At 41.1% G+C, this 27,808-nt stretch overlaps 1 protein-coding gene across 5 annotated transcripts in view; it reads left to right on the top strand.

The window, feature by feature from the left end:
* HHAT (hedgehog acyltransferase) overlaps positions 1–27,808 on the top strand; it is a 325,652-nt gene that overhangs the window by 281,471 nt on the left and 16,373 nt on the right. The gene's annotated exons all lie outside the window — the stretch shown is intronic.

The following is a 27,808-nucleotide window of genomic DNA, read 5'->3' as shown; positions in this document are numbered from 1 at the left end:
ATGAATCCTGTTTTGTGAGCACCTGTTTAGTATAGTTAAAGGGTCAGAGCTTTGTGTCAACAGGCATTCGAGCCTCATCTGGACCACTTTTCTCTGTACGGACTTGAAATTCTTACGGTCCACCAGCCGCCACGCTGTTCACATTACCTGCCGCTGAGGAGTATTCTTTACAAGGGGACCTGCTAAGAGAGGACATGACAAAGGGGGTACCGTGTGACTGGCGTCCTTATAAACTGGGGACATGTGGGTACAGAGACAGTCACACAGGGGAAGGGTGAGGTGAGGCCACAGGGAAAAGATGGCCACGTAAAGACGGGCTGCTGCTGTGCCGCCACATGCCATGGAAGCCTGGAACCACCAGAAGCAGCAAGAGGCAAGGAAGCAACCTCCCCTAGGGGCCTCAGAGGGAGCATGACCCTGCCAACAACTTGCCTTCAGACTTCTAGCCTCCAGAACTAGGACAGTACATTTCTGTTGTTTAAGCCGTTCTGTTTTTGGTACTTTGTTACGGCAACCTTAGGAAACTCACACAGGATGTGTGGTGCAGGAAGGTGGTGGGATAAGGTATTCAGATGGGTTGGCAGTGACTTCTTCCCCGCCCCCCCCCCAAAAGAAACAGAGCAGTTCAACACATAAGTCCAGAACTAGAAGGTCAGAAACACCCTCTTCAAGTTAGGTTCAAGTTAAGTCTGTGCTTAATATTTATCTTCTCATGTGTCCTTCTCTAACCCATGACGCTGATTATACCGGAAGCAGCAGACGGAAATAGCTGGTCTTGAAGTATATGTCACCCCATGTCAAGGGGCACACTGAGGCTTCCTGGGAGGTCAGGTAGGACGGACCGCCCCACTTGGAAGTGGCCCAGCATCCAGCCGACCTGAGGCTTGAATCCTTTGTCCCTCAGTGCAGTGCCCCTTTGCTCCCCTCTGTTCTCCTCTGAGTATTGTCACACTCCAGCTGCTGCCAGCTCTTGCCTAGAGAAGGAGGCAACTGCTAATTTGAGCCCTATTTAGATCTCTAGGCAGCATGTCTCAGGACTTTTCTTTATTTTTTCTAGTGGTGCTTTCATGTGACCTTGGGGGAAAAAACTGACTCACCTATCAGTAAATCAAAAGGGAAATCTAAAATTTTATCTTAAAGGTGATTGTCTTGCTGTGTTGATAGACATCTTCATGGGATTAGGAATAGGTAGCAAAGGGAGTTACCTAAAACCTGTGGCTTTTAGAGGGAGAAGAAAACAGACAACTAACTGAGGGCTGAGGCAGTGGTTATAACACTGTTCCAGAGAGCATTAGGTGTATCTGGCTTGCTTGGGAGAGGCCTGGCCACCCAGTTTATGATTCAGGAACATGGGCTTTTGCTTGATTTCCCTTTCCTCAGTTATTCTTTACACATTGGGTAGATGGGACCACTTTCATAACCTTTGTTCCAAGCTGAGTCCCCTAGGTGAGCAGGTTTTTGAGCACATTTGTTACAATGTATAAGAGCGGATCATTTATATTCTTAAGGTTGTCAATCACACACAATCAAAAAATGTCAGACGACATAACGGGTACTGTTGTGTGCTGACTTTCAAATGGCAAATAGCCAGTGGATGGTCATATAGGCCTGTTTGGGGAAACACACCTTTCCTAGGAATGTCATTGTTTTTTTACTAAGCTAGAAGACACCAGGTAACTTTTAACATAAAAAAAAAATTGCTTTTGGTCCTGTTTTAACATTATATTCATGTCTACGGTTACCTATCACTTACTTTTATCATATTTGAAGCTTGAGTCTTGATTACTTTCCTCACTTGGTGGCTGCCCCAACAAGATCACTAGATACTTGGATCATACCTTTTGCATTGCATCAGCAAAGATTTTACTAAAAGAAGCAAAAGTATACAGTAAGGAAATAAGAAACTGGGAAACATCTCAGACTATCTGATTCAGGAAAAAGAGGCACAGTGGTTAAGTGAGTCTGAGTGAGGCTTAAGGTCTATTTTACCTAGAAAAATGCTTGAAGGAGAGGGCCTCCCTATATTCCTGCCAGTCATTATGCCAAGTGCTTAGGATACAGTGATAATCAGTTGTGGAAGAATGTGCAACAGTGCTTTGGGACATACCAGTTTTGATAAGTGCTTTGGGAACAAAGAGGTGAATGCTTAACTTTATATTCTGAGTGAGAAAGTCATGATGGAGGAGGTTGGACATCAGAGGTGAGCTTCAACGATGAGAAGTACCAGACTTGAGGGATAGATACAGCATGTACAAAGCCATGAAGGCATAAAATTGCACACTGAACAAAGTCTAAGCATCTCAGGATCATGGCAGGAAAGATGCAAGGTGTGATGTTGATGAATAGGCTGGTTGCACCAGAGAACACCAAAAAGGTAGGAACTTTTTTTAGGTACTTGCTTTTTTAGGTACAGAGTATGGACTTCATCCTTAATAGGCTGGGGAGGGGTGGGTCACAGAAAGATTTTTGCAAGAGAGTACCATGATTCTTATTTTTGAAAGATCTATGTAGAGGTAATTGTGGAGGCTGTTTCTAGAGGAGCAGTGCTTAGAACAGAGAGGCCAGTCAGGAAGCTATGTGAGAGATGACAAGGGATGCTGAGTGTCAAAGGATAGGAAAGACAGAAGAGATCTTCAGAATTCTCCCAGGGAAGATTTTAGGGAATTATCTAACTCTTCATAATATTTATAGTTTAATGGTTTTGGTGCCTGAGATAGACAAAAATACTTGAGGTTTATCTGCTGCTTTTGTAGATAACATAGATTAATTTCTGAATTTTGAAGAAAAAATGGCCTCTACAGACTTCTCTGTTTCCTTTCCTTTGCCTCTGCAGTTTGAGGGAATATGCAAGTGCTGAGGAAAATGCCAAGACAAAGAGGTGGTCTTTGTGGAGATAAGCAGCTTGTTCAGTAGACTACCTGAATTAATACTTTTTCCAAGGCCAAATTCGTCTGGAAGGGTTATGTATTGTAGTTTCTTGTTCTCTGCAGATATTTTCAGATTTGTCTTCTGTTTCTTCTTTTTTTAATGTTTATTTATTTTTGAGAGAGAGAGAGAGAGAGAGAGAGAGAGAGAAAGAGGGAGGGGTAGAGAGAGAGGGAGACAGAGAATCTAAAGCAGTCTCTGTGCTGTCAGTGTGGAGCCCAATGCGGTCCTCAAACTCACGAACTGGGAGATCATGACCTGAGCCAAAGTTGGACACTTAACCAATTGAGCCACCCAGGCATCCCTTGTCTTTTGTTTCTTAAACATAGTGAGTATAATTGCTTTATAATCAATGTTTGATACTTTCAATATATGAAGTCTGTATTTATATCTACTGTCTTCTTTTTGTGCTGGGTCTTACTGATAGCACCTCTTTCCTTGTATGCTTGGTTATCTTTGACTATGTGCTGATCATCATCTTACGTGATTATATGTGGGTTTTTCCTGTGGTCCACTACAAAGACACCTTCCTCCAGACAAAATTTGTGCTTATATTTGATGGATACCACATAGGACTGGTTCATGGTTATACTTTTTTAGGGAGAGATTCACTTCTTCTGTCTTGAAGAAAGAGGCTATGTTTACTTCTGGTTCACCATTAACCACTAGGTGATTTGATTCCTTTTTAGGCCCTAATCTAATATGCTTTTGTGGTTTGCTATTAGACTCACTACTTTCAGCAGCCTGGAATTTTATTTCTGTTATCTTACCCCAAATATTGTATCACAATCTGGAAAAACAAATGTCCTCATGACAAAAACATTTAAAAATTTTTTCTTTGTGTTTATTTTTGAGAGAGAGAGAGAGAGAGAGAGAGGCAGGCAGAGTGTGAGTGGGGGAGGGGTGGAGAGAGAGAGGGAGACAGAATCTAAAGCACACTCCAGGCACTGAACCATCAGCACAGAACCCAGTGTGGGGCTTAAACCCACGAACTGTGAGATTTTGACCTGAGCTGAAGTTGGATGCTTAGCCAGCTGAGCCACCCAGACGCCCCATGACAAAAACTTTTTTAAGAACTTCCCTTGTCTCCCCTGGTTCTCATTTTTTCTTAGATTTTGGCCAGGAAATTCCTTACTGTTGTACTGAACATTGCCAGCCTTTTGAAAAAAATAAAATATTTATCTAGCAATTTTAGTTTTTTTTTTTTCTTCTGGTGAGATTTTTTACTTCCAATTCCAGGGAGAATTAGTCCAAATAACTTACCTGCCATTACCAGAAAAAGAAGTGTTTCTTAAATTCTGTAGAAATCCTGATTTTCCTTTGAGTCAGACGTACCATTTAAAACATCCAAGAAATGATCAAATGCTTCAAATATAAATAGAAGGCATCATATAAATTCTTGATACATGAATTCATATTGGATTGCTAAGAGAAGGTAGGTGTGTTTGGGAAATCTCCTAATTTCTGAGGGTTGTGGGTTTTTTTTTTTTAATATTTATATTTGAGAGAGAGAGAGCGCGCAAGCGGGGGAGGGACAGGGAGAGAGAGAAAGAGAGAATCTGAAGCAGGCTCCAGGCTCTGAGCTGTCAGAACCCAATGTGGGGCTCAAACCCACAAACTGCAAGATCATGACCTGAGCTGCAGTTGGACCCTTAACTGACTAAGCCATCCAGGTGCCCCACTGAGAGTTGTGTTTTAGTGGTAGTGTAGAATGGTGGTAAAGGACTCTGAAGTCAAACACAATTGAATCATTTACTATCTTTGGGACCTTGGACAAGATACACTAACACTCAGCTTCTCAGCTGTATATTAAGAAAAATATGCACCTCGTAGGTGACTGTGGAGATTAAATAAGGTAATAATAAATATAAAACTGCACAGCCCTTACTAATGGTAGCTCATTATTGGTAATATTATTATATTAATGCTATTCTACCCACATGGCCCCTTTTCTTCTGTCAAAAACAGTTTAGTGGATATTCAACATGCAAAAAAATGAAGTTGGATCCCTATCTCATATCATATACAAAAATTAACTCAAAATTCATCAAAGACCTATGTGTAAAAACTAAAACTACAAAATTCTTTTGGGGGCAAATCTTTGTGACCATGGTTAGCCAATGATTTCTTATATATGGCATCAAAAGACAAGTAACAAAAGGAAAAATAATGGGTCAGTTGGACATCATCAAAATTAATTTTGTGTGTGTGATTTGAAGGACATCATCAAGAAAGTAAAAATGCAACCATAAAAATTTTGCAAACCATATATCTGATAATTTGTATCTGGAATACATGAAGAATTATTACAACTCAATAATGAAATGACACATAACTCAATATAAAATGGACTGAATAGATATTTATCCAAAGAAGATCTACAGATGACCAATAGTCACGTGAAAAGATATTGAGCATCATTAGCCATCAGGAAAATGCAAATCAAAGCTATAATGAGATACCACTTCACAACCACTCAGATTGCTGTAATAAGAAATGAACAAACAAGCCCAAAATGAAAACTATGTATTGGTGAGGAGAAATTTGAACCCTCATACACCACCTGGGGAAATGTAATATAGTAGAAAGCAGACATTTTGGAAAATAGTCTGGAACTTCTTCAAAAAGTTAAACAATTACCCTAGAAATTTACTCCTAGGTATATACCCAAGAAAAATGAAAATATAGATCTACACAAATTATATACATTATACATGAATGTTCATAGCAGCATTATTCATAATAATGGAATAAGTGGGAACAGCCCATATGTCCATCAATTGATGAATAAGTAAATAAGATGTTGTATAATCTAGAAAATGGAGTGTTACTCAGCACAAAAAAGGAATAAAGTGCTGGTACATGCTACAACATAAATGAATCTTGAAATGAAGGAGGCCAATCACAAAGGACCACATATGATATGATTCCATTTGTATGAAATATCCAGAATAGGTAAATCTATGGAGATAAAAAATAAATTAATGGTTGCTTTGGGTCTGGAAGGGATGGGGTTTTAGAGGGTAATGTCTAATGAGCATGGGTCCTCTTTGGGAGGGGGCTGATACAGTATTCTAAAATTGATTGTGGTGATGGTTGCACAACTCTGAGTATACTAAAAGCCATTGAATTATACACTTTACATGGGTAAATTTTAAAGTGTTTTAATTACATCTCAGTAATTTTTAAAAATTATTTTGGGGCTGAAAGATAATTGGTCTGGCATAGTTATTCTACCTGTTCATTTGTTCATCTGTCCATCCATTTGTCCATTCACCTGACCTTCCTTCTATCAGTTTACTCTTCCTTCCATCCTCCCATATCATTCCATCTCATTGTCTCTTTCTACTTCACTCTACAAATCCAAAAACTATTCAGTGGTCATCTGCTAAAGTCCAGGAACCATGCTAGTCCCTGTTTTTCATCATGGTAGTTTGGCATTTCTAGTGTCCTTATGAGTTGCAATGCCTGGTAATGTGACTTTGCCAAGCTCTGCAGAGGAAATGCTCTTTATCAATCCATCCAGTAAACAGATGGATGCACACGAGTCGGGGGTTAGTTGTATATATAGCCAGGGACATGCTGAAGTAGCAGGAACACCTGGGCCACATCTCACCTCTGATGAGCCCTCAAAATGGTATGTAGGAAATTTTCTGGTTTTGTTTATTTGCTGTGACAACTCAATGTTAAATATGTATGACATTCTCTCCTGCCTCCTGTCTGTGGCTCCATGCATGATGCCTGGTAGCTGCATTTCTCATTATTAACACAATGTTGAATGATTTCAAGGTTGACCTGGTCTAACACAGCTTTCTTGATGAGATTGCTCCCCTTTGTGTCATCATTAATCAGTATGATGTCAGCTGTTCTCTTGCTCAACCTCCAGTATGGTTTCCACACTTGATGCTCATCAGAATCACTTGCAAAGCTTATTTAAAATGCAGAATCCATGGGGGTTCTGGGCAGCTCAGTCAGTTGAGCATCTGACTCTTGGTTTCGACTCAGGTCATGATCTCATGGTTCCTGAGATCGAGCCCCATGTTGGGCTCCATGCTGACAGTGTGGAACCTGCTTGGGATTCTCTCTTTCTCTCCCTCTCTGTCCCTCCCTTGCTTTCTCTCTTCTTTCTCTCTCTTCTCTCTCTCTCCATAAATAAACTTTAAAATAAAATGCAGAATCCTGAGCCCCTACCTCTAAGAGATTCTGATTCAGTAAGTCTAGGTTGGCATTCAGGAATCTGTATTTCAGTAAACATCCTTAGTGATTCTGATTGAAATGCACCTTTTATCACCCTGAGATTCTCTCCCATAATTGATCTTTCAGTTCCAGCATTACTTAACAATATGGGAAATTTCTAGTTTCCCTTCAAGTGCCCTGCTAGTGCCAATCTCTCCAAGCCTAGATTTGTTGCACCATGGCTAAGAAGGAGAAAACACTATTCTGTGTGTGTGTCTCTCCCACTGAGTTTAGTGGGTAGAATCTATAATGTGCTTTGAGATTCTTGAAGGCTGCAAGGACCCAACAGCTCTCGGTAACTTTCAGATGTCTGGTGGTACAGATAATCCAAACTGTAACATATCCAAGTAATCAGCACCTGGGTTTAGAGGCATATTATTAGGTATCAGATTTTGCAGCCTCTTCAATTTTGCTTGATTTGGTAAGGAAAACAGAACTTGAATTTTAGGAGATTAAAATGGAAGAGCCTTAGGAAGACAATGACCAGGGCAGCAGAGAGTGGAGTGGGGGCAGTGTCAGCTGTAATGAAAAGTCTCGTCTCCACACAGATAACTGACGGCTGACTCCAGTAAGGTGGAGAGGAAGTTTTAAAAATGCCTCTAGATCTAAACATACATCAAAATGCTGTGTGGACACACGTTTTTCTCACAAAGACACAAATCCATCCGAGCACCAAATGCTCACCACCATCACCATCTAAATGCTTTTGTGGAACCTCTCATTACACATGGGGCTGTATTTAAAAAAAGAAAACCTTAGGTGATGCCAGCCATGCTTGTTATTCGGAGTCTTGATGTCCAAGATATCGTTGACCTACACCAACATGGGAGGAGACCAACTAAATTTCAGTTGAACGTGGGAGAGGAAATACTTAATTGTATCCTATAATATATATCTCTTTACATTTTGAAAAGCGTTTTCATTGGTTACAGCCCTGTAATATAGATTGAGCAGAATTACTATTCTTATTTAAAGGTAAGTGAGGGAGCTTGAACTTAGTTAAGTGACTTGACAGACCCACTCAGCTAGGAAATGGCAGAGCTGAGACTCGAAGTTGTGTCATCTAGCTCCTTTTTCACTGCTAGGAAGATGCTGGGGTTTCTGCTAAGTACCTGTCTGGAGTCGATAACTTAGGAATCCTACTTTGTTCTTCTTTAGGGTGTGAATGATGGACTGCTGAACGCTGCATGAGAAGAGCTATATAAATGTTTGTGACATAAGTATGGATGATTAGTATACTTGCTTGGGAAGGAACTTAATGTCTATCCAGTGGGGTAGGAAAACCTCATCATTTATCTTCAAGGCCCAGGAAGCTTTCCCAAAAGGCGTAGATCTTGTTTTTCAATTTTTAATGTAACATTCCTTTTTTTGGAACTTTTATTTAAACATATACATGAAGTGCACAAACCTTAAGTGTGCAGCATGATGAATTTTCAAAGTAGACACACCTGTTTGATACCCAGCACTATAGAAGTTTCTCTTTGTGATCCTTTCTAGTTACAACCCCCTCTAGAGTAACCTGCATCCTGATATCTAATGTCAGGGGTGAATTTTCCCTGTGTTGGGACTTTATTTAAATAGAGTAATAAGGTGCTATCAGTTCAGCAGTACTGCTTGTTTTTGAAAGTGTGGATTTCACTTTCATCATGATTACTACTTAGGGAGCAATCTGAGCATGATGCAGTTGAGTGTTTGCTTATATGTAGTTTTGTCTTCAAGAAACCCTAGGTGAATGCAGAAAACTGCACCCAGCTGGACTGAGCCCAGTAGAAGTACGGAACATACGCACATGCACACACCTCAAACATCTACCAGCTGCTTCCGTTCCTCATTGTGAACCACACCCATCCACATCCTGTATTACAACACTCCGTCCAGCATCAGATAGCCCTCCTTCCATCACTCCATGATTACCCACAAGCTGCAGCCCTCTGGTACCCACTTCTTTTTTTATTATTATTAAAGTTTATTTACTATTTGGGGGAGAGAGAGTGCAAGCATGCATGTGTGAAGGGGGGGGGCAGAGAGAGAGAGAGAATCCCAAGCAGGCTCCGTGCTCAGCACAAAAACTGATGTGGGTATTGATCCCATGAACCTCGAGATCATGACCTGAGCCAAAATCCAAGAGTCAACTGACTGAGCCACCCAGGTGCCCCCTTTGGTTTTTTATGTCCACTTCAATAAGGAAACCTGCTTTGCAAATACAAATATTATTTTAGTACTTGATTCATTTCTTAACAATTTTACACGTGTAAATCCATGCTACCAATATTATTAGATTTCTTTTTTCAGTGTTTTATTTATTTTGAGAGAGAGGGCAAGTGTGGGAGGGGCAGAGAGAGAGAGAGAGAGAGAGAGAGAGAGAGAGAGAATTCTAAGCAGGCTCCTCTCTGACAGAGGAGAGCCTGATGTGGGGATGTGGGGCTTGGTCTCTTGAAATGCGAGATCTTGACCTGAGCTGAAATCAAGAGTTGGATGCTCACCCACCTGAGCCACCCAGGCATCCCTTAGATTTGTTTTTTTTACTTTTATGTGTCACTGACAAAGTTTTTGAATACTATGCCCTAACTTGATGCCCTTATGTTTTTTTTCCTTAACCCTTAGTTGTTTTTTTTTTTAACTCCAGTATTAACATACAATATTGTATTACTTACAGATATATAATACTGTCATGCAACAATCCTATACATTACTCAGTGCTCATCATGATAAGTGTATTCTTAATCCCCTTTACCTACTTAACCCCCGCTCCCCATCCATCTCCCCTCTGGTAATCATCAGTTTGTTCTCTATATTTGAGAGGCTGTTTTTGGTTTGTTTCTTTTTTCTTTGTTTGTTTTGTTTCTTAAATTCCACATATGAGTGAAATCATATGGTATTTGTCTTTCTCTGACTGGCTTATTTCATTTAGCATTTTACCTTCTAGATCCACCCAGGTTGTTACAAATGGCAAGATTTCATTCTTTTTATGGGTCAATAATATTTCAGTGTGTGTGTGTGTGTGTGTGTGTGTGTATCACTTATTTAGTCATCTGTTGGTGGACCCTTGGACTGGTTCCATAATTTCTATTGTAAATAATGCTGCCATAAACATCTTGGTGCATATATCTTTTTTACTTAGTGTTTTTGTATTCTTTGGGTAAATACCCAGTAGTGTAATTGCTGGATCATATGATAATTATATTTTTAATTTTTTGAGGAACCTCCATACTCTCTTCCACAGTGGCTCTACCAGTTTGCTTTCCACCAACAGTGCACCAGGATTCTTTTTTCCCCACATCCTCACCAACGCTTGTTTTTTCTTGTGTTTTAGATTTTAGGCATTCTGACAGGTGTGAGGTGATATCTCATTGTGGTTTTGATTTCTGTTTTCCTGATGATTACTGATGTTGAGCATCTTTTCATGTGTCTGTTGGTCATTTGTATGTCTTATTTGGAGAAATGTCTGTTCATGTCTTCTGCCCATTCTTAATTGGATTATTTGTTGTTTTGAGGGTTGAGTTAGTTGTGTAAGTCCTTTATATATTTTAGGTACTAGCCCTATATCGGATATGTCATTTGTAAATATCTTCTAAGCCCTTTGGTTTTAATTGCTTGATTTTGCATAGTGTGGTGATCTTTAGGAACATATACATCACATTTTGGCAGAGCTGACTATATTTCTTTTTGGTTTCTTGCTTCTTTCAACATAATGTTTGAAAGATTCATCAATATCATTATGTCTAGCAATAGTTTATTCATTTTTATTGCTGTATTATTTCATTGTCTGAATATACTATAATTATGTCTATCCAACTATTGATGGACTTTTTAAATTGCTTTTAGACTAATGCTCTTACAAATAATGTTACTCTGAAAAATCTTGTACATGTCTCTTAGTGCACACGTGCCACACTTTTATGGGTACAGATGCAAGAATGGCATTGCTGGGTCTTAGGATATGTGTGTGATCAGTTTCAGTAGAAGTCACCAGTTTTCTGATGTGGTTGCACCAATTTATTGTCTAACCAGTATACATGAAAGATTCCAGTGGCTACATATCCTTTCTGAAACTTGGAATTGTCCATCTTCTTAATTTTAGTTCTTCGTGTGTGTGTGTATGGTATTTCATCATGATTTTAATTTGCATTTTCTTGATGACTAGGGTTTAAGCATCTTCACGTATGTTTATTGACTACTTGTATTTTCTCTTTTGAGAAGTGCCCTTAGAAGTCTTTTGACTATTAACAGAAATTGAGTCACTTGCTTTATTCTTCTTGATTTATAAATAATCTTTATATATTCCAGGTAAGTCTTTTGTTGGTTTTGTGTATTGCAAATATGTTCTCTCTTACTCTATAACTTCCAGATTTTACTCTTTTAATGATGTTTTTTGATATGTAGGTATTTAACATTTTCATTAGGTCCTGTTTCTCAGTTTTTTCCTTTATTGTTAGTGGTTTCTGTGTCCTCATTAAGAAATGTTTGTTTACTCCAAGATCATGAAGATATCACTCTATATTATCTTCGGGAAGCTTTATCTTTTTTTTTTTTTTTTTTTACCTTTCCTATTTAGATTTATACTCTATTTGGAATTAATTTTATGTATGATATAAAGATCAACATTCACTGAAAAGTCCATCAATTCCCCACTGATGTGCAGCACTATCTTTATCATAAATCAGATGTCCAATGGTTTGTCTCCTGAGTCAACATTGTACTGTCCTAATTAAGGAAGTTTTATAATTATTGTTGCTTGTAATATAATTTCCCTGCCATCATTCTCTCAGCTTGTCTTAGGTACTCTTGGATCTTTGGCTTTCCATAAAAAATTGAAGAAACGTCTTACCAATTTCTGTAACAACAAAACAAAACAGAAACAACCCCAAAACAAAACATCTTGGTTGACTTTTGATTGAAATCACATTGAATATGTGTGTAAATTTGGTGAGAACTGACATCTCTATAATACTGGTATATCCCTTGATTTATTTAGGAAACAAAAAGTATAAATCTTATGGTTAGTGCTAGTCTTTGATCAATCACAAATAAATTATTTGTATATATTGGTAATAGCTGATAGATTCTAAACCTTCTAGAACATACTGCTTGTGTGGAAGGGGAACCACTACTTCATCTTTTGTAAGCCATCGCTGTAACATTCTAGTTGTAGGTGAAGATGCAGAGTTGGAGTCGATCACGAGTTAGTCCTGGGAAATGAATCACATGAGGGTTTTTTACATGAGCCACCTGCCTGCACAGTGCAGCTTTCCTGTTGTCCCTTGTTAGCTCTGTTATTTTTTTGAACCAGACAGCTTTGTTGCAAGAGAAGAGGGCACATCTTATTCAATTTAGTGGGCAGAATTTAAATACAATGGAGCTAATTGCAGAAGCTTCTGGAAACATTAGATGAACCAGTGGTGTTTAGAACTAGTGGAAAGTGATATATTCATATGCCATGAATGAGTTGTAATACTTCTGGAAATGCTCATGCCATAAAGAAGTTAATTTTTTTTGCTTTTGTTTGTGATATTTGGAGCTGAAAATATGGACATTTTTGAAGAATTATTTGGAAATTCAGAGGTCTCTGGTTCACCTTCCCTCCAATGCAAGACAATCTAGTATATTTTGCAGAAGCCATAGAATTGTGGAAAGTTAGATCCAAAAAGATCTTGGAGGAGAGGTTCTGGCCTAAGTTTCCCATTTTGGAGAAGAGGACACTGAGGCCCAGGGAGGTAAATTTACTTGGACCGGAACTAGAGGCCAGGTCTCCTGATTCTCAGTCCTAGGCTCATTTCTTTCTTTCTTTTTTAATATGAAATTTATTATCAAATTGGTTTCCATACAACACCCAGTGCTCATCCCAACAGGTGCCCTCCTCAATACCCATCACCAACCCTCGCCTCCCTCCCACCCCCCATCAACCCTCACTTATTCTCAGTTTTTAAGAGTCTTTTATGTTTTGGCTCCCTCCCTCTCTAACCTTTTTTTTTTTTTTTTCCGTCCCTTCCCCCATGGTCTTCTGTTAAGTTTCCCAGGATCCACATAAGAGTGAGAACATATGGTATCTGACTTTCTCTGTATGACTTATTTCACTTAGCATAACACTCTCCAGTTCCATCCATGTTGCTACAAAAGGCCATATTTCATTCTTTCTCATTGCCACGTAGTATTCCATTGTGTATATAAACCACAGTTTCTTTATCCATTCATCAGTTGATGGACATTTAGGCTCTTTCCATAATTTGGCTATTGTTGAAAGTGCTGCTATAAACATTGGGGTACATGTGCCCCTATGCATCAGCACTCCTGTATCTTTTGATAAATTCCTAGTAGTGCTATTGCTGGGTCATAGGGTAGTTCTATTTTTAATTTTTTGAGGAACCTCCACACTGTTTTCCAGAGCGGCTGCACCAGTTTGCATTCCCACCAACAGTGCAAGAGGGTTCCCATTTCTCCGCATCCTCTCCAGCATCTATAGTCTTCTGATTTGTTCATTTTAGCCACTCTGACTGGTGTGAGGTGATATCTCAGTGTGGTTTTGATTTGTATTTCCCTGATGAGGAGCGATGTTGAGCATCCTTTCTTGTGCCTGTTGGCCATTTGGGTGCCTTCTTTAGAGAAGTGTCTATTCATGTTTTCTGCCCATTTCTTCACTGGATTATTTTTCGGGTGTGGAGTTTGGTGAGCTCTTTATACATTTTGGATACTAGCCCTTTGTCCGATATGTCATTGCAAATATCTTTTCCCATTCTGTCAGTTGCCTTTTAGTTTTGTTGATTGTTTCCTTTGCAGTGCAGAAGCTTTTTATCTTGATGAGGTCCCAATAGTTCATTTTTGCTTTTAATTCCCTTCCTAGGCTCATTGCAAGAGGTCAGCTTTCCCCAAAGTATTCCCAAAGTTATTATTTTAAGGAAATAATTTCTTGGGAGACTAAAGAAGGGATCCTAAAAAGGGATCCTTGGCAAAATTCATTGGAAAACTTTTGCCTAGTCTGTCGTCTTTTGCAGTTTTGCCACAAAGTAGGGACGTTTATTTAATTCAGCACTTCCTAAACATTTAATCAAGGAACACTTTTTGCTTAGAACAGGTTGTTATAAGGCAGCAGGCGATATGAATCCAACAGCTTTTGCCACTAGTAAGGCCTGTCTTTGTCGCTTTCCCTTGTCATCCACTGCGATGCTCTCCAAGTGATCATCTGAGGTAGAAATACTCTAACATCTACTAATTGCACTTGCCTGGATGCTGGCTTTCATTTAGTTCTCACACAGAATTCTTTTGGAGGTTAGTTATTATAGTCCCTATTTTATAGATGAGGAAACAAAGAATCCAGGAGGTTAAATGACTTGTTCAAGGCCACCTGGCTTAGTAAACAGGATGTGCTTTCCATCATACCTGGCTGCCTCCTTACCAGATTCTATGCTCATTATTATGGAGATAGTACCAGCTTTTTTTTTTTTTTAACTTTTAAAGAGATTTTTAATATTTTTAAATAAAGAAGAATTCTATTTATCTAAACTAAAGAAAAATAGTAATTCACCCTTCCCCCTGCCTCTGGCCACCACCAATCTGTTCTCTTTATATATAAGCTTTTTTTTTTTTTTAAGATTCCATATATAAGAGAGATCATACAGTATTTGTCTTTCTTTGTCTCACTTACTTCACTTAGCATAATGCTTTTGAAGTACACCCATGTTGTTGCAAATGGCAAGATTTCATCCTTCTTCATGGGTAAATAATATTACATCACACACACACACACACACACACACACACACACACACACCCATATTTTCTTTATCCATTTATCCATCAGTGGACACTTAGATTGTCTCCGTGTCTTGGCTATTGTAAATAATGGTGCAGTGAACATGGTGGTGCAGATATCTTGTCCAGTTGTTTTTGTTTTCTTCAGATAAATACCCAGAAGTGGAATTGCTGTTCCATACTACCATATGGTAGTTCTGTTTTTAATTTTTTGAGGAACTTCCATACTATTTTCCATAATGGCTACACCAATTTATATTCCCATTAATAGTGTATAAGATTTCCCTTTTCTCCATATCCTCACCAATCCTTGTTTCTTGCCTTTTTGTTAATAGCCCTTCTAATAGGTGTGAGTTGATATTTCATGGTGGCTTTGTTTGCATTTCTTCATGATTAATGATATAGAACATCTTTTTATGTGCCTGTTGGCCATCTGCATGTTTTCTTTGGGAAAATGTCTATTAAGGTTTTCTGCCCATTTTTAAATTGGATTGTTTGTTTTTTGCTATTGAGTTGGATGAGTTCTTTATATATTTTGGATATTAGCCCCTTATCAGATAGATGATTTGCAAATATTTTCTCCCATTCAGTAGGATGACTTTTCATTTTATTGATGGTTTTCTTTGCTATGCAGAAGCTTTTTAGTTGGATATATCTTCATTGTTTATCTTTGCTGTTGGTGTCCAATTTAATCATCATCGAAACCCACATCAAGGAGCTTACTGCCTGTGTTCTCTTCTATAAGTTGTATGGTTTAAGGTCTTATGTTCAAGTCTTTTTTTTTTTTATTTTATTTTATTTTATTTTATTTTATTTTATTATTTTTTTTTAATATATGAAATTTACTGTCCAATTGGTTTCCATACAACACCCAGTGCTCATCCCAAAAAGTGCCCTCCTCAATACCCATCACCCACCCTGCCCTCCCTCCCACCCCCCATCAACCCTCAGTTTGTTCTCAGTTTTTAACAGTCTCTTATGCTTTGGCTCTCTCCCACTCTAACCTCTTTTTTTTTTTTTTTTTTTTCCTTCCCCTCCCCCATGGGTTTCTGTTATGTTTCTCAGGATCCACATAAGAGTGAAACCATATGGTATCTGTCTTTCTCTGTATGGCTTATTTCACTTAGCATCACACTCTCCAGTTCCATCCATGTTGCTACAAAAGGCCATATTTCATTTTTTCTCATTGCCACGTAGTATTCCATTGTGTATGTAAACCACAATTTCTTTATCCATTCATCAGTTGATGGACATTTAGGCTCTTTCCATAATTTGGCTATTGTTGAGAGTGCCGCTATAAACATTGGGGTACAGGTGCCCCTATGCATCAGTACTCCTGTATCCCTTGGATAAATTCCTAGCAGTGCTATTGCTGGGTCATAGGGTAGGTCTATTTTTAATTTTCTGAGGAACCTCCACACTGCTTTCCAGAGCGGCTGCACCAATTTGCATTCCCACCAACAGTGCAAGAGGGTTCCTGTTTCTCCACATCCTCTCCAGCATCTATAGTCTCCTGATTTCTTCATTTTGGCCACTCTGACTGGCGTGAGGTGGTATCTGAGTGTGGTTTTGATTTGTATTTCCCTGATAAGGAGCGACGGTGAACATCTTTTCATGTGCCTGTTGGCCATCCGGATGTCTTCTTTAGAGAAGTGTCTATTCATGTTTTCTGCCCATTTCTTCACTGGGTTATTTGTTTTTCGGGTGTGGAGTTTGATGAGCTCTTTATAGATTTTGGATACTAGCCCTTTGTCCGATGTGTCATTTGCAAATATCTTTTCCCATTCCGTTGGTTGCCTTTTAGTTTTGTTGGTTGTTTCCTTTGCTGTGCAGAAGCTTTTTATCTTCATAAGGTCCCAGTAATTCACTTTTGCTTTTAATTCCCTTGCCTTTGGGGATGTGCCGAGTAAGAGATTGCTACGGCTGAGGTCAGAGAGGTCTTTTCCTGCTTTCTCCTCTAAGGTTTTGATGGTTTCCTGTCTCACATTCAGGTCCTTTATCCATTTTGAGTTTATTTTTGTGAATGGGGTGAGAAAGTGGTCTAGTTTCAACCTTCTGCATGTTGCTGTCCAGTTCTCCCAGCACCATTTGTTAAAGAGACTGTCTTTTTTCCATTGGATGTTCTTTCCTGCTTTGTCAAAGATGAGTTGGCCATACGTTTGTGGGTCTAGTTCTGGGGTTTCTATTCTATTCCATTGGTCTATGTGTCTGTTTTTATGCCAATACCATGCTGTCTTGATGATGACAGCTTTGTAGTAGAGGCTAAAGTCTGGGATTGTGATGCCTCCTGCTTTGGTCTTCTTCTTCAAAATTACTTTGGCTATTCGGGGCCTTTTGTGGTTCCATATGAATTTTAGGATTGCTTGTTCTAGTTTCGAGAAGAATGCTGGTGCAATTTTGATTGGGATTGCATTGAATGTGTAGATAGCTTTGGGTAGTATTGACATTTTGACAATATTTATTCTTCCAATCCATGAGCAGGGAATGTCTTTCCATTTCTTTATATCTTCTTCAATTACCTGCATAAGCTTTCTATAGTTTTCAGCATACAGATCTTTTACATCTTTGGTTAGATTTATTCCTAGGTATTTTATGCTTCTTGGTGCAATTGTGAATGGGATCAGTTTCTTCATTTGTCTTTCTGTTGCTTCATTGTTAGTGTATAAGAATGCAACTGATTTCTGCACATTGATTTTGTATCCTGCAACTTTGCTGAATTCATGTATCAGTTCTAGCAGACTTTTGGTGGAGTCTATCGGATTTTCCATGTATAATATCATGTCATCTGCAAAAATCCTTTTTGATCAGTTCATTAGCTGTTGTTATTTCCTGGAGATTCTTCTGAGGGGAATTCTTCCGTTTGGTCATTTTGGAGAGTCCCTGGAGTGGTGAGGACCTGCAGGGCACTTCCCCTGTGCTGTGGTGTATAACTGGAGTTAGTGGGCGGGGCCGCAGTCCGACCCGATGTCTGCCCCCAGCCCACTGCTGGGGCCACAGTCAGACTGGTGTGTGCCTTCTCTTCCCCTCTCCTAGGGGCGGGATTCACTGTGGGGTGGCGTGGCCCGTCTGGGCTACTTGCACACTGCCAGGCTTGTGTTGCTGGGGATCTGGCGTATTAGCTGGGGTGGGTAGGCAAGGTGCACGGGGGCTGGAGGGGCAGGCTTAGCTCGCTTCTCCTTAGGTGATCCACTTCAGGAGGAGCCCTGTGGCAGCGGGAGGGAGTCAGATCCGCTGCCGGAGGTTTGGCTCCGCAGAAGCACAGAGTTGGGTGTTTGCGCGGAGCGAGCAAGTTCCCTGGCAGGAACTGGTTCCCTTTGGGATTTTGGCTGGGGGATGGGCGGGGGAGATGGCCCTGGCGCCTTTGTTCCCCGCCAAGCTGAGCTCTGCCGTCCGGGGGCTCAGCAGCTCTCCCTCCCTTTGTCCTCCAGCCTTCCCGCTTTCCAAGCAGAGCTGTTAACTTATGACCTCCCAGACGCTAAGTCGCGCTTGCTGTCGGAACACAGTCTGTCCGGCCCCCTCCGCTTTTGCCAGCCAGACTTGGGGGCTCTGCTTGGCCGGCGAGCCGCCCCTCCGCCCCGGCTCCCTCCCGCCAGTCCGTGGAGCGCGCACCGCCTCGCCGCCCTTCCTACCCTCTTCCGTGGGCCTCTAGTCTGCGCTTGACTCCGGAGACTCCGTTCTGCTAATCCTCTGGCGGTTTTCTGGGTTCTTTAGGCAGGTGTAGGTGGAATCTAAGTGATCGGCAGGACGCGCTGGGAGCCCCGCGTCCTCCTACGCCGCCATCTTCCGGAGTCTCTTGTGTTGTGTCCTTGATGCTGCTAAGTCTGAACTCTGGAGAGCTGCCAAGGGGTAAGATGTTTCCAAAGGCAAGATCTTTACTGAAGAAGCCATGCTTGCATTCCTGGCAAATTCAATTCCAGATACCAATAACAATGTTCTTGGTTGCTTTTTCTTACTTAGCTCAGCCAAGGCAAGGGCCGACAAACTTTGTGTCCTGCTGGAAATGTTGCTGTCCACGGTCCTGTCACTCAGAGGCAGGGGCGGGACGAGTAGGCTGCACACCCCCTACTCCCTTATGTTCAAGTCTTTAATCCATTTTGAGTTGATGTTTATGTATGGTGGAAGATGGTGGTCCAGTTTCACTCTTTTGCATGGGTCTGTTCAGTTGAAGAGACTGCCCTTCCCCATTGTATATTCTTGGCTCCTTTGTCATAAGTTAATTGACCTTATATGTGTGGGTTTCTTTCTTTTTTTTGACATGAATTGCATTTTTTAAAAAGTTTATTTATTTATTTTGAGATAGAGAAAGAGGCAGAAGGGGAGACAGATTAAGAATCCCAAGCAGGCTGCACGCTATTAGCTCAGAGCCCGACATGGGACTTGGTCTCAGGAAGCATGAGATCATGACCTGAGCCAAAATCAAGAATCGGACGTTTAACCGACTGAGCCATCCAGGCGCCTCTTAATTGTATTTTTTATTAGTATTGATTTTTTGAGAGGTAATTCACATATCATAAAAATTCACCCTTAAAATTACACATACAATTCAATGGCTTTTAGGAAATTCACGATGTGCAACCATCACCACTATCTATTTCCATAACACTCTCATCACCCCCAGAAGAAAGCCTGTTCCCATTAGCAGTGATTCCCCATTCTCCCCTCCTCCCACCCAGCAGCCACTAATCTTTCTGTCTCTACAGATTTGTCTCTTCTGGACATTTCATATAAATGGAATCACACAGTCTGGGGCCTTTTGTGACTGACACATTTCCTATAGCATGTCTTCATGGTTCTTCCAAGTTGTTGTGTATCACTGCTTTATCCCTTTTTAAGGCCAAATAATATTCCACTGTATGGATATATTTTGTTTACCCATTTATCAGCTGATGGAAATTCAGGTTATTTCCACTTTTGGTTATATGAATTCTGCTATGAACATTCACGTAGACGTTTTTGTGGGAGCATATGTCTAGGGAGAACTGCTGAGTCATATGGTAACTCTATGTTTAACTTTTTGAGGAAATGCCAAACTTTTATAAAGTGGCTGCACCATTTTCCATTCCCCATCAGCCACTTAGGAGGGTTTCCGTTTCTCCACATCCTCACCAACACTTGTTACTGTCTTCTTTGTTATAGCCACACCAGTGGCTCATTGTGGTTTTGACTTGCATTTCTCCAAAGACTAATGACATTGAACATCTTTTCATGTATTTTTCAGCCATTCTTCCTTAGGGAAATGTCTGTTCAAATCCTTTGCTCATTCCTTAACTGGGTCATTTGTCTTTTCATCATTGAGTTGTAAGAGTTCTTTATATATTCTGAATACTAGCCTTTTATCAAATATATGATTTGCAAATCTTTTATCCCATTCTGTAAGTTGTCTTTTTTCTTTTTTGATAGTGTCCTTTGAAGCACAAAATTTTTCATTTTCATGAAATCCACTTTGTTCTTTTTTTTTGTTGCCTGTGCCTTAGGCATCATATCTAAGAAACCATTGCTTACTTAATTCAAGGTTATGAAGATTTATACCTATGTTTTCTTCTGAGAGTTTTTATAGGGTTAGCTCTTACACTTAAGTATTCAATCAGTTTGAGTTAATTTTTGTATGTGGTGTTAGGTAAGGGTTCAGATTCATTCTTTTGCATATGGAGATCCAGTTTTTTCCCAGACCATTTGTTGACAAGACTGTTCTTTCCCCCACTGGATGATCCTGGCACCCTTGTAGAAAATCAATTGGCCATATATGTATGGGTTTATTTCTGCATTTTCAACTCTATTCCATTGATCTATTTGCCTATCCTTAAGTGGATTGCATTTTTAAAAGTTCACTGTGGCTGCCCTGAGACCAGAATGGAAGGCAAGGTGTGGAACCAGGAATACCAGTCTGGAAGCTACCACAGCTGGAATAGTCCAGAAATGCTGCTGGCTTAGTTTTGAGTTATGGTAGTAGACATAGAAAGTAGATAGATCTTGGGGCACCTGGCTGGCTCAGTCAGTGGAGCGTGTAACTCTTGATCTTGGTGTCCTGAGTTCAAGCCCCACGTTGGTCATGGAGCCTACTGGCCTACACCTCCTCCAGGCTCTGGTCGGTGAGGGCCAAGATCTGCTGCAGGACCTGTGGGCTGCGGGCAGTGTGGGACGCTGCAGGCGCGGTGGGGAGTCCACGGGCGGTGGGCTGGACAAGCTCTGAAGTAGAGCTGCTGGGCCTGGAGCGCTCACTGTGGATTTATTTCTGGGCTCTGTTTAAAAAAAATTTTAAATCAACTTTGTTTAAGTATAACTTACATATAATAAAATGCAACCCTTTTAAGTACCGTATGGTAGCCAGTGAATTTGGACAAGTATGCACACCCGTGTGGTCACTGCCACCATCAAAGATACGGAACAATCAACCTGGTTGGGTTCACACTGCAAGTCCTGCGCTTCCTTTCCCAGTTCATTCTTGCCTTCTGCGAGATTCCCCTTATACTCTTCAGCCCACAGAGGCCTTTTTCTTGGTTGCTCTGATCAGAAAGACAAGGTTTCTGTCAGTTTTAGCTCGCCTCCATCTTGTCGCTCCATCCTGCAGCCCCACAGTGGGGCCCCACACTCTGGGCACAGCAGAGAGAAAAGGGGAAAAATTAGTGGGAACCTTACCCTTGCGCTTCACTAAATTTGACTCCTCTAAAGTCTGTTGCCGTCGTTTACGTTCTTGAGTCCTCAGGTATTTGCTTTATGTATTTTTGCGGTGTTTAGTTGTAAGGAGCAGGAGACAAGGTTCTATTAGGTTTGCGCAGTCATAGCAGAATCAGAATACTCTTAAATATGCTTGATTTTTGTTACAAAGAGACTTATAAGCAGCTGGACTTTAAAGGCCAATTTGTGAAAACTCCTGAGAATAAGAGAACTGTCCATATTATATAAAATCAGAAACTATTACCCGAAAGCTCCCTGGCCTGAGTTTCTTGTGCTGACAGGATGACTTAATTTTTTTTTCTAATTTCTAAGGGAGCAAATGATGTTCCTGCCACTGTGTGCCCCATTCTAATCCTTTTAGGCCTAATCAGGAGGCTACGAACAGATCTCTGAGCCCCAGGATTGAAAGTCAAGACAAAAGCTCATAAGACAAAGCCCTGAATCCTGTTTCTTGCTTTTGTGAAAATAATGATGTCGTTTGGAAAGTGAAAATGTGCCATTTTTGAAAAAAAATTATTACAATGAGGACAACTTGAAAGTTACAAAAAGAAAATAAAAATTACCCATAATCCCATAACTCAGAGATAATCACTGTTAACGTTGGTCTTTGCTTACAGATCTTGCAAAGATTCATCTTTATCTTCTCTTTGCACATTTGTCATAATATTAACCATGTAGTGTAAAAATTATGAGCTCAAACTATAGATATTTTTCATAAAATATCTTCTCATTATTAAAATAATTTTGAGGAATTAAAGGCTCATTGGCAACATATGAAGATCTGTGATTTGTTCATCATCCTAAAGAACTTTAGTATCCCCAGTTATTCCAATCTTGAGGAAAATTACAGACTCAAATCTTCAATGAAGAAAAGAAGGAAGTAATGGGTGATCTCTTCTGTACAATGGAAGTAATGGGTGATCTCTTCTGTACTGTGTTGGTTCTCTAGAGCTACTGTAACAGAACTGCACAAAGAGTAGGGCTTAAACAACAGAATTTATTCTCTCACAGTTCTGGAGGAGAAGAGTCCAAAATCAAGGATTCAGCCGGGCCTCACTCTTTTGAGACCCTGGGAAGCATCCTTCCTTCCTCTTCCAGCTTCTGGTGGTGGCCTTGGCTGGCAGCCGTAGCCTGCAACCTCCACCTCTGTCAGCACATGGCATTGTTCTCTGTGTGGGTCTCTCTCTTTTTTTTACAAGGACATCAATCATAATGGATTTAGGACCCACTTCAGTTGACAGCTTATTATCTTAACTTGATTCCACGGGCAAAGACTGTATTTCTGAGGGAGGTCACATTATGAAGTAGTGGGGGTTAAGACTTAAACACATACATGAGGGGACATAATTCAATCCATAACACTTACATTTCCTGTTCTTTGCTCCACCCCACTAGGTGGGGTAGCTACCTGTCCCCTGTGACCAGAAGAGATGCCTCCTACAGACATGTTCTGTAACACGTCTTGGGAAGGTTGCCCTCTGCAGTGCCCTGACCAGCACCCTCCCTGATCCCCCCGCCCCCACCACCAGCCTTATAGCCCCTTCTGTACTTCCTGTCTCACCCTTATCCCAATACCTCTGGTAAAATAGTTTCAAGAGTCTTACTAGAGCTGGTGGCTTCTCTCGTTTTCATAAGAACACAAACTAAGGGTAAATTTCCAGATTGAGATGCAGAAGCAATTATTAAGCATCCGTTATATACAGACACTGGGTGAGTTCCTTTGATGGGTGTGACATTATTTACTTAAATATTGTACAACTTTTACTGATGAGAAGAGAGTCACACAGTAGGTAAATTTCAGAGTAGGGTTTCAAATCCCTAAATGGCAGCTTGAAGGTAGGGAAATTGTAATAAACAGCATGGCTCCATTTTTGATGTTTGCTGACAGGATTCTAGCCCCACCCTTCCTTCATCCCCCTTGTGTCCCATCTCTGGGAAAGCCAACAAGAAAACGGACTTGCTCGTTCTCTGAGTGCTGCCAGGAAGTTCAAACTATGCATGCTCGGCCACTGCTCGCCCTGGCCCTCCCCTCAACCACAGTGCAAACCAAAGCCACTTGCCCCCCGCCCCTTTGCTCAAGTCATTTTGGAAGAGCTTGGGGGTCTGCTGTGAGTAATACAACTTTTTTCATTCTCTTGACACGTGTGGTATCATCAGTCTCAACATCTGAACCATGTTCGCATGGGGGGGTCTTCAAGTAAATCAAGTGCTGTTGTACTGACCCTCAGAGGAATACTATGAATACGTAGTCTACATATGTTTGGCTGAAAGAGACTTGAAGCTGTGCATTTATTATTCATCCCTTCTGCCCCTGGTAGTATGCTTGGTAGGGCTGGTGGTGGGGAAAAGGTCTCCCCGCCCCTTCTTGGCAGCATTTGGTTTTTCCTTCTGCTTTTGCACTGCTCTGGGTTCATTACTCATCGGTAGAGGTTTACAGTCTTGTCCTCAATATCCAGTCTGCTTATTCAGTGCTATTTGGTTATTATCCCCAAACCCTAAATCCATATACATTTAGTGTTAAAGCCCCACAAGCTGATTGATTATGCACGACACCATATGCATTCTCCAGCAGTTTTCCCCCCAAGCGAGGGTTTATTTGTTCTATAAAGAATAAATAGTGGCTGTACGTATTGCACATGTGTTAATAAAAAATGCAGGACTAATTGTAAAATTTCACAGAGGTCTGAACGTGCATTATGCAAAGTGCAAAGATGGGTTGTATTACGAATGTTTGAATTAATATGCCTGTATGCAGAAATGTTCAGGGAATTTGTGGTTCAGTTAAAGTGACACCAGAATTGAGCCTTTTAAAAACAGACCATTCCCAGCATAATGATTCTATAATTTATTCAGACTCAGACATCCAGTACTGTTGAATTTTGTGTTAAATAACCCAATTGGTGTATATGAAAACAGCTTCTAGTAATTCAAATCCTCAGAATCAGCCCAACTGTATAATCTTGGCTTCAGCTAACTACTTGAGGAGGGCAGAAGGGATATTTAGCATATATTTGGCTATATATTCAACTCTAGTATGTAATACTTAGGGATTACCCTCAAATATATGGCTGTCTTCAGCTAGTGTTTGGAATCACACTCTGGGTACCCTCTGACCATATAGCATACACAGGAGCCCTTTTTCTCGCATGTCTAAGGTCAGGAACGTAGACTCGTTTTCAGGGGTCTGTGCCACAGCATAATTGCAAAAGGATTTATGAAATGAGGCATGGGCCCACATCAGCTCCCAAAGAGTAATTTTTTTCCAAAGAGTAATTTAGGTAGGCCTGAGTGGGTCACCCCGAGGTGGTTCCAGCATGGAACTGAATACAGCAATGATTGGCAGTGCTGGAGGCAAACCTCGCCGTGGCCATGTACACTTTGTGTGGAGATACGACCCTCAGATAGTGGGGTACGGGTAATGCAGCATTTTTCCATTTGGGAGGATGGGCTGCTTGGAGCCATCCACACCGTGTCTGAGAGGTGGCTGCTTCAGGTTCTGTGGTGTCTCTGGCAGCGGCCACATGGGGTCCAGTCGTGAAAGGTCTTGACCTGTCATCTGTGGTGTCAACCAGCTTCTCTAGCTTCTGGGGAATGGGAAAGCAGCGCGTCAGAATGTTGGCATGGGGTTGTAAGCCGTTGGTACAGAAGTCGCACTACTGACAACCAGCCCTGCTGGAAGGATGGTAAGTTTAAATGGCAGCCAGTTTGGGGTTAGAAACAACAAAATAGTCCATTCAGGGTTTGTGTTTCTGTATCTCTACAAGCAAAAGTGGGCTTGTTCAGTGGCCTGTTTTAGGCACGAGGAAACCTTTTTTGAAAAAGACTTAGAGTTCTGAGATGTCTGAGTACATTCTTGCCAGAGTTTTGCCCTACTCAGGCATCCTGCTGAATGAATGGGGAGCTGAGCGGTCCACTCCTCATGATTTTGTTGAGTAGGGATTGATGATCCTGGCTTTAGAGAAAACAAGAGTTTCAGAGGAGTTAGTGTATGTAGCTAACAAGTGGTGGAACTCAGATCCCTGAGTGCAGGGCTAGTGCTCTTTTCTGGGGCTGAGTGTTCTGGCTCCTGAAACTGGCCCCAGCTGTGAGGACAGGCAATACTGTTCCTTTCTGCTTTGTGGTTCCTCATCCTAGAGAGAGTGCTGAAATAGGATTTTTAAAAATGTAATTTTAGGGGCGCTTGGGTGGCTCAGCCAGTTAAGTGTCCCAGCTCTAGTTTTCAGCTCAGGCTCTCACAGTTTATGGGATCAAGGCCCGAATCAGGCTGCATGCTGATGGTGCAGGGCCTGATTGGGATTCTCTCTCTTTCCCTCGGCCCCTCTCCTTCGCTGTACACTTTCTCCTAAAAGAAAAGAAAATTAAAACTTATTTTAACTTATTTTTACAATGTTTTTATTCAAATTCCAGTGAGTTAACATGCAGTATAATATTAGTTTCAGCAGTTGCACAACTAGGTATTTACCCAGAGGATACAAAAATACAGACTGAAGGGACACACGTACCCCGGTGTTCATCGCAGCATTATCCACAATAGCCAAATTATGGAAAGAGCCCAAATGTTCATCGACAGATGAATGAGTGAAGAAGATGTGGTGTGTGTATTATACGTGTGTGTGTGCATATATACACATATATACATATGTACAATGGAACATTAGGCAGCCCTCAAAAAGAATGAAATCTTGGCATTTGCAATGACATGGATGGATCTAGAGTGTATTCTAAGCAAGTAAGTCAGGCAGAGAAAGACAAGTACCATATAAAATTTTATTTTTAAAAGTTCCATTAAAAGGGTTGGACTACAGGTGCATTCTTGGCTTTAACAAAGGGGGCACGCATACTCTTATTTTTTGTTTTTAATAAAAGGGCAAACATAATACAAGGGTCTTTTATTTGCAGCCTTGGAATTTAGCCTACCATAAACACATTTAAGGGGATTCGGTTTTGACTCAAACCCTTCATGAGAACATTTGGAAGCTCTCATCTCTTTATCTCCTATATCAGCTGGATATCCCTGTGTAGGTACTAATTTAGACAAGCTGTTGAATCCTTCTGTCCTTGAAGGGTGATGGGGATGGTAGGGAAATGAGCTAGGCATATGTGGGCACTGGGCAAGCCTGTCCTTTATTAACTTGTTGCTTCACAGCACCTTCCTTCTCTAGTTTGTCCAGGAGGGCTTTGGTTTTGGTTTTGTTTTACATATTCTCATATTACAAAGTCATAAAGAGAGAAAGGAGATAATCCACTGTATGAAATTTTGCTGATTAAATACCATGTTGAGAAACCCTGGATAACAGTATCCTGGCCCATTTGGCTTATGCTTGAACCTCAGACTAGGGGGTGCTACGTGGCTGGTTCTCAGACCTCCAGGGAGGCAAGGCCTACTGAACTTGAACATGTCAATAGAAGCTGAGCTTTGGAGCTACATCTCCCTTCTGCTGCTGGAGGGATACTGACAAGAACTAGAAACTGGAAGGAACACTTCTTCCCCTCCTCCTCTGTGCCGGTAGGAACTGCTCAGAATTGGGGAGCAAAACAAGCTTAGTGATGGGGTGTGGGCCATCCTGGAGAGAAGCATAGAGAATCTGGCTTCAGGTTAGAAAGCAGGCACTTGGGCTTGTGGCTGGTGGCCTCTAGGCCCAGGGCTTTGTTGGCAGCAAGGGACACTCAAAGAAGGAGCCAGGGGATCAGTCAGGAGATGGGAGCTTCACAATTGCCCTGAACCTGGCCCTGAGGCCTGTTACCGGTGTGGCTGAGGCAAATTAACGTGATCCTTGCTTTCATCTGTCATGATTGGCTCAGAACTGAAGGACGACCTCATAGTCAAAAGCTGGGGGAAGTCCCTGGAACAGAGGTTAGATTCATAGCAGCGGCTCAGCCACCCTAGGAGATTTCCATGAGAGAAGGCTAAGGGAGCAGAGCCTTGCCTGCCCCAGCAATCCATATTAAATGTGCGGTGGGTGGGTGGGAGGAGGCCAGGGAGAGATGAAGGGGAAGGAGCAGAGGTGTGGGGGAGGGAGAGGAAATCAAAGCAAACACAACCTTGCCCCTAGCTCTCCAGCTGAGGGGTCTGTAGAGGGAAAACAGAAGTGTACAGCCTTTCCTGCCTGGCTGTCTGTGTGAACTCCTTGCAGGGATTGTGATGCCAGTAATAAAGAAGTTTGTTTTGATTTCTTCGCTTCACAGAGATCCAGAAACAGTGAAACAGTGAGCTGCTATGGAAGGC

The sequence above is a fragment of the Panthera onca genome, chromosome F1 (genome assembly GCF_046562875.1).
Source record: "Panthera onca isolate mPanOnc1 chromosome F1, mPanOnc1 haplotype 2, whole genome shotgun sequence".
In the NCBI taxonomy this organism is placed as follows: domain Eukaryota; kingdom Metazoa; phylum Chordata; class Mammalia; order Carnivora; family Felidae; genus Panthera; species Panthera onca.
Note: the sequence above shows the minus strand (reverse complement) of the source record. Positions and strands in the feature narration are given on the sequence as shown.